At 40.7% G+C, this 13,157-nt stretch overlaps 1 protein-coding gene across 1 annotated transcript in view; it reads left to right on the forward strand.

The window, feature by feature from the left end:
• Positions 1-13,157, forward strand: part of Cds (CDP-diacylglycerol synthase) — a 194,793-nt gene that overhangs the window by 154,828 nt on the left and 26,808 nt on the right. The window lies entirely within an intron of this gene.

Here is a 13,157-nt window from a genome sequence, read left to right on the forward strand (position 1 = left end):
GGGTCTGTGTGGTCAGTATAAAAAAAAATCATGCAGCACGCAGTGCATGAGAAAAAAAAAACTCCGACCGTGCTTTTGGATTAAAACGCCGACTTTGAGGTGTATTTTCGTATAGTATTTAAGGTTGTATTCTTGTTTTCTTGGTCTCATTTGATATAATGAAAGACATATTATAGAAATAGAAGTGATTTTGATTGGTTTTACTATGAAAAGGATCTTGAAATGGAGCTCCAAGTGGCAGAAATGTTCGAGAGTAAGCAAATGACGTCATTGTCCAATAAATGTCCAACTAGCCATTCTAATATGCAGTCACGAATGGGTTGAAGTTATTTATACAATTATTACAATATTGCAGTAGTCTGCATAACAGTAAATCTTCTATTTTTTGTGTGAATAAAAATTCAAAATAGAAAGCAAGATGATTATAACAGGGGCCTGGAGACGTGACTGATGAAGAGAGAAAATGTTATTTTCGAACCAGGAATATCTGCATTGTTCATTCTGGACCCTATTTTGAAATTGATATTTTTTAATGTGCATGAAATTGGCCAAATTGCCAATTTCTGACCACTTTATTGGGTAGTTGAAATCGGTATATGAGCAGTTTCTTGTATTCAATTGATAGAACAAATGGAATTCTAAAGAAATAGCTATGAGTTTGGTGGACTGGAACAGTGGAATTGACCGAAAATAGGGCTCAAAGTGGGCAGAATCGCCGATGCGTAAATGTCGCCGAGATTGCTAACTTTGCGAGAGCATAATTCTGTAAGTTTTCCATCAAATTTCATACTTTTGGTGCATTACCAACGGGAAAAGATTTTCTATCATTTCCTAAGAAATTTTTTTTTTTTTTTAAATATTTTGCGACACCAGGAGACACCTCAGGATTTGGGGTTGCAACAGTCAGAGGGTTAAGCAGAAAATTCTGAGCATAGAAATTAGAAGATGGTATGGGGTTTACCAAAAGTACTGTTCTGAGGGTGGAGGGGGGGGGGTTGATGAAGGGGTTTGGGTATTTAGATTGGAGTGAATGGAGATAAGTGATATTTATGCCGTGTTTTGTCAGAATGTTAGTAAGGTCACATTTGAGTCCCTCTGAAGGAGGGGCAGTCATTTGAATTGTGATGTCTTCTTGCTTCTGGCAAGACAGCTATTAAGTGAAAGGTGGTGAGTGTGTTTCATCTTTTTTTGGGGGGTCACCCTGTCATGGTAAGGCATGGATTTTAAATATTTCAACAAGGAGGGTGAGTCAAAGAATACATGAATGTTAGGCAGAGAATTTGTAGTGCAGAAATTAACACATGTATTACCTTCCTCAAACATCAATGTGTGAAATTCATTGACTTTTTGTCTCCCCTTTGGTCTACCACACTTTCTTTTGTCTGATGATTGTGTATTACCCCACCTCTCAGCACCTTTGGTCTAATGTATTAAAGTTGGTAGAATTACAGACAATATGTTAGGTAAAAGGACACTAGTGCAACTAATGTGACATTTTATTGTGACAGCATTTCGCTCTCCAGGAGCTTTATCAAGCTGATACAAACAATAGATGGACACAGAGGGTATATATAGGCTTAGAGTGAGGTGTAAAACTAGTGGTAGTAGCAGTATTAATATTAATTGTAGTAGTAGTAGTAGTAATACATGTGGTAGAACAATCAACTTGCACATGAGTAAAAGGTTATAAAAACTATTACTTGGGCAGCATAAAAATAGGTTAGACAAATATTTCTGTTAGTGATTGGATTTAAGAAGGCCTGTTTTAGTGTTCCTCCTCTGATATGTTCTTGTGTAGTATTAGCAGCAGCGACTACGTGATGGCAGGGTTTATCATTTTGAGGAGGATTTTTGCTAATACTTCAGAGATGATGAAGCTGCCTTTATTTTACTTGTGTTAGAAACAGCAATTAAAGATGATTCAAGGCATTTACATCTACAGAATTAGGTTCTCTGATCACTAATCAGGTGTCGTTGAATTTCATGAAGTGATTGGTGGAATTCCGATGTTGTACCATCATCATCCCCACCAGCGTCACTTGGTTATGTTATGTGGATGACGTCCTCATATTAACTCCCAAATGTTTTTATGTGTAGAATTTTCAGGCAAGGCTCAACACCGTTGAGCCTTGCCCAATGACAAGTTACCTCTTTTAGACATCCTCATTCACAAAGTAGATAATCTAAGGTTTCAAATTTACTGTAACCTACAAACAAAAATGATCTCACCCACTTCTATTCCAGTCAAGATACAAAGACCAAAAGAGGCATCATCATTGGATTTTTCCTAAGAACATAACAAATTTGTAGTCCTGAGTTTCTTGACTAGGAATGTACTTACATACACCAAACCTTCACTGATCTACATTATGTGTGTCCTTTTTCGTCAAAGACTGCAAGAAAAGAGGTCTTTGGATCATTAATTCTCTGTGCACCAGCATCACTCCTAACAAAGTTATAATCCTTCCCAGGTTGCATTGAACATTTTCAAAGTTTTTTTTTTTATTATCACACCGGCCGATTCCCACCAAGGCAGGGTGGCCCGAAAAAGAAAAACTTTCACCATCATTCACTCCATCACTGTCTTGCCAGAAGGGTGCTTTACACTACAGTTTTTAAACTGCAACATTAACACCCCTCCTTCAGAGTGCAGGCACTGTACTTCCCATCTCCAGGACTCAAGTCCGGCCTGCCGGTTTCCCTGAATCCCTTCATAAATGTTACTTTGCTCACACTCCAACAGCACGTCAAGTATTAAAAACCATTTGTCTCCATTCACTCCTATCAAACACGCTCACGCATGCCTGCTGGAAGTCCAAGCCCCTCGCACACAAAACCTCCTTTACCCCCTCCCTCCAACCCTTCCTAGGCCGACCCCTACCCCGCCTTCCTTCCACTACAGACTGATACACTCTTGAAGTCATTCTGTTTCGCTCCATTCTCTCTACATGTCCGAACCACCTCAACAACCCTTCCTCAGCCCTCTGGACAACAGTTTTGGTAATCCCGCACCTCCTCCTAACTTCCAAACTACGAATTCTCTGCATTATATTCACACCACACATTGCCCTCAGACATGACATCTCCACTGCCTCCAGCCTTCTCCTCGCTGCAACATTCATCACCCACGCTTCACACCCATATAAGAGCGTTGGTAAAACTATACTCTCATACATTCCCCTCTTTGCCTCCAAGGACAAAGTTCTTTGTCTCCACAGACTCCTAAGTGCACCACTCACTCTTTTTCCCTCATCAGTTCTATGATTCACCTCATCTTTCATAGACCCATCCGCTGACACGTCCACTCCCAAATATCTGAATACGTTCACCTCCTCCATACTCTCTCCCTCCAATCTGATATTCAATCTTTCATCACCTAATCTTTTTGTTATCCTCATAACCTTACTCTTTCCTGTATTCACCTTTAATTTTCTTCTTTTGCACACCCTACCAAATTCATCCACCAATCTCTGCAACTTCTCTTCAGAATCTCCCAAGAGCACAGTGTCATCAGCAAAGAGCAGCTGTGACAACTCCCACTTTGTGTGTGATTCTTTATCTTTTAACTCCACGCCTCTTGCCAAGACCCTCGCATTTACTTCTCTTACAACCCCATCTATAAATATATTAAACAACCACGGTGACATCACACATCCTTGTCTAAGGCCTACTTTTACTGGGAAAAAATTTCCCTCTTTCCTACATACTCTAACTTGAGCCTCACTATCCTCGTAAAAACTCTTCACTGCTTTCAGTAACCTACCTCCTACACCATACACTTGCAACATCTGCCACATTGCCCCCCTATCCACCCTGTCATACGCCTTTTCCAAATCCATAAATGCCACAAAGACCTCTTTAGCCTTATCTAAATACTGTTCACTTATATGTTTCACTGTAAACACCTGGTCCACACACCCCCTACCTTTCCTAAAGCCTCCTTGTTCATCTGCTATCCTATTCTCCGTCTTACTCTTAATTCTTTCAATTATAACTCTACCATACACTTTACCAGGTACACTCAACAGACTTATCCCCCTATAATTTTTGCACTCTCTTTTATCCCCTTTGCCTTTATACAAAGGAACTATGCATGCTCTCTGCCAATCCCTAGGTACCTTACCCTCTTCCATACATTTATTAAATAATTGCACCAACCACTCCAAAACTATATCCCCACCTGCTTTTAACATTTCTATCTTTATCCCATCAATCCCGGCTGCCTTACCCCCTTTCATTTTACCTACTGCCTCACGAACTTCCCCCACACTCACAACTGGCTCTTCCTCACTCCTACAAGATGTTATTCCTCCTTGCCCTATACACGAAATCACAGCTTCCCTATTTTCATCAACATTTAACAATTCCTCAAAATATTCCTTCCATCTTCCCAATACCTCTAACTCTCCATTTAATAACTCTCCTCTCCTATTTTTAACTGACAAATCCATTTGTTCTCTAGGCTTTCTTAACTTGTTAATCTCACTCCAAAACTTTTTCTTATTTTCAACAAAATTTGTTGATAACATCTCACCCACTCTCTCATTTGCTCTCTTTTTACATTGCTTCACCACTCTCTTAACTTCTCCTGGAGAGCAAAACATTGCCACAATAAAATGTCACATTAGTTGTACTTGTGTCCTTTTAACCCCTTCAGGGTCCAAGGCCCAAATCTGAAGTGTTGCCCCAGTGTCCAAGAATTTTCAAAAAAAAAATTTGTTATTTTTTCTTATGAAATGGTAGAGAATCTTTTTGTGAAGGTAATAAAACAAAAAGTACGAAATTTGATGGAAAATTGGCGAAATTATGCTTTCACGAATTTTGATGTGTCAGCGATATTTACGAATCGGCGATTTTGCCGACTTTGACTCCCATTTTAGGCCAATTACATTATTCCAGTCAACCAAATTCTTAGCTATTTCACTAGTATTACTTCTATTCTATTGATTGAGCACAAGAAATCGCCAAGTCAACTGTTTCAACGACAAATTAAAGCGACCGGAAATTGTTAATTTGGCCAATTTAACACAAAGTTCAAAATATTCCAATTTCAAAATAGGGTCCAGAATAAACAATGTAGGTATTCCTGGAACTAAACTAACATTTCCTCTGTTCATTAGTTACGTTTTGAGGCTTTACAAATAAATTCCATTTTGATTTTTTATTCACATAATGAATTTTTATTCACACCAAAAAATAGAAGATTTATTGTTATGCAATACTGTAATAATTGTCTAAATATCATCACCATATTTGTAGATGCATATTAGACCCACCAGCTGGCGTGTATTAGACATGTGAGGTCGTTTATTTACTCTTGAATATTGGCAAAAATTTAACATTTCTGCTACTTTGAGCTCAGTTTCAAGCCATTTCCAGTGCTAAAACCAATCAAAATCATCTCTATTTCTGTAATATGTCTTCCATTCTATCAAATGAGACCAAGAAATCGCAAATACAACTATAAAAAACATACAAAAAAACACTGCTAAGTCGCTGTTTTAATCGAAAAATCATGATTTCAGTTTTTTTTCTCTCATTATACACAGTGTGCTGCAGGATCTGTTTTATGTGGTGTACACATACCACATAGATGTATTCTCTCATATCTAGGCCCAAATGTACCACTCACAGTTTATCAGAGTGAGCTGAGCTCATGACGTAGATCTACGGTTTGGACCCTGAACGTAAAGCCGTAGATCTACGGGACGGACCCTGAAAGGGTTAACTAACCTTTGGTCTAGCACATTTGTATACGTCTGCTACATGTCCCAGACCCTAACTCTCAACACTTTGATCTAATCTCTAAACATGTGGCTACTCTCACTATTTGATCACTTAGGAAGGTTAAATGAAAACCTACTCTACTAAAATATTCTTGTACAGTATATTTAAACTTTAAAACTATTTACACAAACACCATTTACCATCCTTCAACACCAATACAACAGCACCTTTAAGTTACTGCAATATTATACAGTAATACACTCTTGGCAAATGACTAAGGTAGGCTGACCGCCTCTGTAAAATCATTAAGCATGGAGACAAGCCCTTGATAAAACTTTATAGCAGACAACAATGGAGCAACCACCATCTCAACATGATGACCAGCCATGCAGGCTGTAAAACACACCTGCTGGTAAATAAGACATCCTCTACTCAGTCCATCCCTATACACCCCCCAAACACAAGTGGGTGAGGCACTTCAGATATCTACCTTGCACTACATTACCTAAAACCTAGAATAACATATGAAATTAACTGCTACAGCGACAAATGTTAAAATTTGGTATGGCAACCATCTTCCATCTCATCTCCATTTCCATGATGTCACAAATTAATGAAAACATGAGCAGATAACAACTATTTTATATTACAAAAGTCGCTAAATAAAATATCGCTAAGACACTTAAAAACACTAAAACATTCACATCATGCACAGATTTCACAAAGTAATTTCCACTGTACAAGTACAGGTTTGTTGATACTGACAAATTGGGGGAATAGGAGATGTATGCAGGCAAGACATTGAAGAAGATAGTTTGCCACTCGTAACTTTACCTTTCCTAATATTGACAGCTAAAATAAGAAGTATGTAGGGAGAGATGTCAGGTACAACCAAATAAAAAAGTTGAGGGTGGAGAGGGGTAGCCGTATACTGTATGTATGAGAGGAATAGGAACTGTGAAGGATCTGCTTAGCATGGGCAAGAAGGCCTACTGTGGTGTTATTCCAGTCTTGTGACAATGTTCTGGTTTGGCTGAATCATTTTGGTGAGAATACCGGGGATACTAAAGCTCCCTAAGTTTTATGTAACAATTGAGTTAAAAATTGAAATCGTTAAGGCTTTCAGGTACCAACATTTCAGTAAATCATTCTTTCATCAGTAGATCTGCACCTTCTCACCTCATGATGTGACCACATGTGCAGCCATGTTGAACACATGCGTTGTTCGTTCACGTCATCACAACTGCAAACATTTGTGTTCCATAATATATTGGTTCATGGTCTGCCTGTTTTCCCATTGTATACCTTGTTGCATTCCTTGCAAGGGATCCTGTACACACTATCACTGGTTTCTGCAGTGCTGGCTGTTTCCGTGTCCTCCATCAATGTGTCATGGCTATCATCAAGGTTTCATGGCCATCATCATCAAAGTTCCATAGCTATCATTAGTGTGTTGGCTGATTTTGGTTAACCCAAAATAAGCTAGCACTTGCCCACTCATTTCCGATAGTGTTCTCAGCCTGTCTTTCTGGGTCTCGCCTGACATCTGTCTGCCTCTGCATTAGCACTGAGAGCACCTGTGGTGAAAGATTTCCTTCAGTAAATGTCATAACTGTGATTGTGTCTTATTCACTATAATCCCCACTGCCTTGAGTTCACCTTTCTTCTACCTACAATCCTGTTATTGCCTGTATTGACAAGCTTCTTACTGTCCATGCATTTGTCAACACTCCTGCTGAAGGCTCTTTTTTTCTTTTGGTATTTTACATTTTATAGCATCTTTCGTAGAAGCATTTGCTGGTACATCTACTTTTGCACTACATTTTGCTGGTACATCTACCTCTGCACCACCTTCTGCTAGTACATCTACTTCTGCACCACCACCTGCTGGTACAGCTACTTCTGCACCACCACCTGCTGATACATCTTTTTCTGCACCACATGCTGTTTCATCTACTTCATTACCTGCTGCTGGTAGTACATCTACTTATGCACCATGCACTGCAGGTAAATCTGAATCACCTACTGCTGCTACATTTACTCTTGTCCATATATAAACATTTGCTTCCTTTACTGTGTTCTTGTAGGGTTCTAATCTTTCATTTTTCCTTCAATGAACTGGTCGTATCCTACCAAGGCATTTTAGTGCCTCTTACGGACTTACATGACAGCGATCATTTCCCAATCATTCTTACTTCCCCTTCATATTCACCACCTCTTCGCATCCCACGCTGGCAATTTGATCAGGCAAATTGGAACCTTTACTCACACCTAACTGTTTTTAGAGAGGTTCCTTCTTCGTCCTCCATCGATGAGCTTTTACACCTCTTCTCGTCCTCCGTTTTAACCGCAGCTTCTCATTCTATACCCCAAACGTCGGGCAGGCATTCTCAGAAATGCATGCCTTGGTGGTCTCCTGCTTGTGCTCGTGCAGTACGTTTGAAACGCGCTGCATGGGGCAGGTACCGGTACAATAGAACCACAGAGAGACTTCTTGAATTTAAGCAGAAGCGTGCGATCGCTCGCCGTGTCATCCGTGACGCTAAACGCACTTGCTGGTGAGATTATGTCTCCACCATCACCTCTGCTTCCTCTATGAGTGCAGTCTGGAAAAAAGTACGAAAACTGAGTGGTAAATGTTCTCCTGACCCAGCTCCTGTTCTGCGGGTTGCCGGTGTTGATATAGTAAACCCACTAGATGTTGCCAATGAAATTGGCAATCATCTGGTCCGTATTTCTCAGGGACTCCATCTATGCCCCTCATTTCTTTCCTCAAAGTCTGCCAGAGAGTTAGCACCCTTGGACTTTTCTTCTCTCAGAGAAGAACAGTATAATGTGCCTTTTACACTTCAAGAACTGGAGGCAACACTCTCAGCTTGCCAATCATCGGCAGCTGGGCCCGACGACATTCATATTCGTATGCTACAACATTTACATCAGTCAGCCCTTGCAGTCCTATTATGCCTTTACAATCTTATTTGGTCACAAGGAGTTCTTCCACAGCTGTGGAAATCCGCCATTGTTCTCCCTTTCCGCAAACCAGGCACTATGGGACATGAAACCTCCCACTATCGTCCCATTGCTCTTACCAGTGCAGTTTGCAAAGTGATGGAACGCCTAGTAAATAGACGTTTAGTGTGGTATTTAGAGACACACAACAGTCTCTCCACTCGTCAATATGGCTTTCGTAAGGGACGTTCTACCATAGACCCCTTACTACGCTTGGATATGTATGTTCGTAATGCCTTTGCGAATAACCACTCAGTTATTGCCATATTTTTTGACCTTGAGAAGGCATATGACACAACTTGGAGGTATAATATTTTAGCCCAAGCCCACTCCTTAGGCCTTCGAGGCAATCTACCATCCTTCCTTAAGAACTTTTTAACTGACAGGCATTTCCGTGTTCGGGTTAATAATGTGCTCTCCCCGGACTTTATCCAAGCTGAAGGTGTCCCCCAGGGATGTGTTCTGAGCACAAAACTTTTTCTCCTTGCTATTAATGATTTGGCCTCTAGTCTTCCATCAAATATTTGGTCATCACTATGTTGATGACTTCGCTATTGCCTGTGCAGGCGCTGACTGTCACCTTATTACAGTTTCTCTCCAGCATGCAGTCGACCGTGTTTCCAATTGGGCCACCACACGTGGGTTTAAATTTTCCAGCACTAAAACCCACCAAATTACTTTCACTAGACGCTCTGTCATCTCCGATCATCCTTTGTACCTCTATGGCTCCCGTATCCCTGAACGTGATACAGTCAAGTTTCTGGGCCTCCTCTTTGATCGTAGGTTATCCTGGAAACCTCACATTACCTCTCTGAAGGCAACTTGCCACAGCTGGCTGAACCTCCTTAAAACCCTTGCCCATCTTTCATGGGGAGCTGATCGTCGAACCCTCCTTCGCCTACATTCCACCCTTATCTTCTCGAAACTTGATTATGGTGACCAGATCTATTCAGCGGCATCTCCTGCTACTCTCTCTAGCCTTAACCCCATTCATCACCAAGGATTACGTTTATGCCTTGGTGCTTTCCGCTCTTCCCCTGTCGAGAGCCTCTATGCAAAAGCGAACGTTCCATCCTTATCCGATCTCTGTGATGCCCATTGCCTTCGCTACTATGTACGTTCTCATGATCTCCGCAATCCTTCCATTTATAGAATGGTCACTGATATTAGTAGACATTCTTTATTTGTTCGCCGCCCCTGTTTACTCCGTCCCGTCTCTCTTCGCCTTCATTCGCTCTTGTCTTCTCTTCACTTACCACCTTTCTATGTACATGTAGCATCTCACTTTTCCCTACCCCCCTGGGAAGTTCCAGCTGTTCGAGTCTGTTCTTTCTCTCTCCCTTGCTCGAAAGCCCAACTGTCTACGGTCGCTTCCCGCTCTCATTTTCTTGACCACTTTCAGCAGTACACGACCTACCAGTTTCATGTAGAGGTATTCCATTTACGGACTATTTTGCTGCAATATCTTCCCAACTTCACACCCGTTGGCAACAACGTTGGTCTACTATGCTCGGCAACAAACTTCAATCTATTAAACCGAGTATAGGTTACTGGCCGTCTTCTTATCACCAGTGTCAAGGTTGGGAGACTACTCTCTTCCGTCTTCGCATTGGCCATACTCGTCTTACTCATGGATATCTCATGGAGAGGCGCCCTGCTCCTCTCTGTGAGAATTGCCAAGTTCCATTATCAGTCAGCCACATTCTGTTGGACTGCCCACTTTATCAACGAGCACGCAGAATTTACCTCCGTCGTCATCTTCGTTCTGCTGCTCTCTCTTTACCTTCCCTTCTCGCTGATGGACCCACCTTTCATCCAGACTCTCATTGACTTTTTGACAACAACTGACTGACTTCACAAATTCTGATACCTTCAGCCCTTTCTACTTCAATCTCTTGCTACCCCCTACCCCCGTACTATCCCCTGCCCCGCTGTTTTCTGTAACCTACTGATCATCCCTCCTCCCTTCTGCCATCCAATACCCTCGCTTCCTTCCCTACCCTGCAGCGCTGTATAGCCCTTGTGGCTTAGCACTTCTTTTTGATAATAATAATAATAATAATAATAATAATTTAAAATTTGTTTTATTTACTGTATTATTTTTACTTTTGCATCATTTTTTTAGGCCTAGTGCTGTTGTGCACTCATAGTGTAAACATGGTTTTTCACTTTCACTGGCAAGTGAAGAAAAAAAAAGGCTGTGATTCGCTAAGGTGACGTATGCTTTACGACGGCAGTCTGGAACCTAACCTGCTGTATTAGCATGGTATGCCTGTATATCATAAGAATTGAAGTGCAGTGAACCTTCGGCTAACGATAATCCCTTCCTGAGAGCTCATCGTTAGACGAAATTATCGTTAGCTGAATTAATTTTCCCCATAAGAAATAATGGAAATCAGATTAATCCTTTCCTGACACCCCAAAGTATGAAAAAAAAAAATTACCACATGAAATATACATTTTCCTACACACAAAAAGAAAAAGACATGCACAATTACTACTGTACTAAATAAAGAATACATAACACTTACCTTTATTGAAGAAACTGGCAGCCTCACCATGCCTTATCACACTATGTATGCCACTATGATTCTTAAATCTCTCAAACCAAGTTGCACTTGTGTCCTTTTACTTTACTCATTACCCACATATCCATTCATACTATCTTAAACCCACCCTCTTTCACCCCCACCCACACCCCCTTTATCACTCTCAACTTATTTCACCCCTACCCACACTCCCCTTTTCACTCTCAACTTATTTCATCCCCACCTGCCTCCTCACTTTCTCTTCACTGTTTTACATGTTACAGTGTTCTTAGTGTGCAGTAATGCCTCCACAACCAACCATCATGAAAAATAAATTTCATAATTCAGCAACAACGGACAATGTCAATAACGTGCACCCCCTCTCCCCCATTAGTCCATTATAAAAGGTTTCACTGTAATATGTAAGGTTAGTAAATAAAATTTATAATAAGTTGTCAGGAGTATCAATGCATACATGGTTTTAGTGTCCTCAGAGTAGTGTCAAGAAATAGAAGCAATATATCAGTATCTGACTGTTAATGATTATACAGATTACTTACAACCTTAGAGAGAACAATGACCTTATCCAGTAGCAGTAATTAACTCCACATGCTTAATTAATATTCATCTAGCAAAGACCACAAAGGCCTATAATAATAATAATTACACTTTAGTGTCTACCACAAGAAAACTTAACAACCACATGGCAAATGACAGCAGAGTCAACAGTAACAGCTATCCTCAAAATTATACATGACGAAAGTTAACTACTCGAGGCCATCGGATATCCACACTTCTACTATCACTATGGATTGGAGTGCAGTGCATTCCAGTCCAGTGGCATCATAAGGGGGGGGAGGGCAGGGGTGACACCATAGAGCCTCTAAAGAAGGTGACACTAATACCCAAAACAGTGCTGCACCAACTTAAGAGAAGAATCCTTCATTTCTATGTAGCCTATTATATATTAACAAAGTACAAATAAGCCTATACAGTGGACCCCCGCATAACGATCACCTCCGAATGCGACCAATTATGTAAGTGTATTTATGTAAGTGCGTTTGTACGTGTATGTTTGGGGGTCTGAAATGGACTAATCTACTTCACAATATTCCTTATGGGAACAAATTCGGTCAGTACTGGCACCTGAACATACTTCTGGAGTGAAAAAATATCGTTAACCGGGGGTCCACTGTATAGGAAAAGTCATTGATTTTGCTGATGTGATAAATGATTTTGCAGGTTTGAAGGCAAGGAAATGTAAGATCAGATTCACTGAGATGTTACCCATACTCAAGGTCAATGGAAATAAATGGTATAAAATACCGACACAATGGAAATATAAACGCACATGCAGTGTTAATGTTAATGTTGGTGTTAATGTTGCAGTTTAAAAACTGTAGTGTAAAGCACCCTTCTGGCAAGACAGTGATGGAGTGAATGATGGTGAAAGTTTTTCTTTTTCGGGCCACCCTGCCTTGATGGGAATCGGCCAGTGTGATAATAATAATAAATAAATGCAGTATAATGTGATCCTTTATTGACAACGTTTCGCCCACACAGTGGGCTTTTTCAAGTCACAAACAGATCTACCTGCGGTGGAAGGTACGCGAGTATTTATAGTCAGGTTCAGAATGCTGAGGTCAGATGGAGAATGCTGCATCTGATGATGTACCGAGTGGGGTTATAGAGTCTAAAATCTTGGGTAGCTTGGAAGGGAGATGGGATAAGTTTGTGAGCAGACCTTCTGCAGTGTTCTTCCATTCCTATGCTCTTATGTGGGATAGCGATGAAGAAGTTTCTTGGCAAGTGGTTCAGCTATGTTATAGAAGCCACTATTCTGGTTGAAGTTGTCGGAAATAAGTGATGATTCCAGGATTCTTCGGTATTGAG

The sequence above is a fragment of the Cherax quadricarinatus genome, chromosome 39 (assembly GCF_038502225.1).
Source record: "Cherax quadricarinatus isolate ZL_2023a chromosome 39, ASM3850222v1, whole genome shotgun sequence".
Classification (NCBI taxonomy): domain Eukaryota; kingdom Metazoa; phylum Arthropoda; class Malacostraca; order Decapoda; family Parastacidae; genus Cherax; species Cherax quadricarinatus.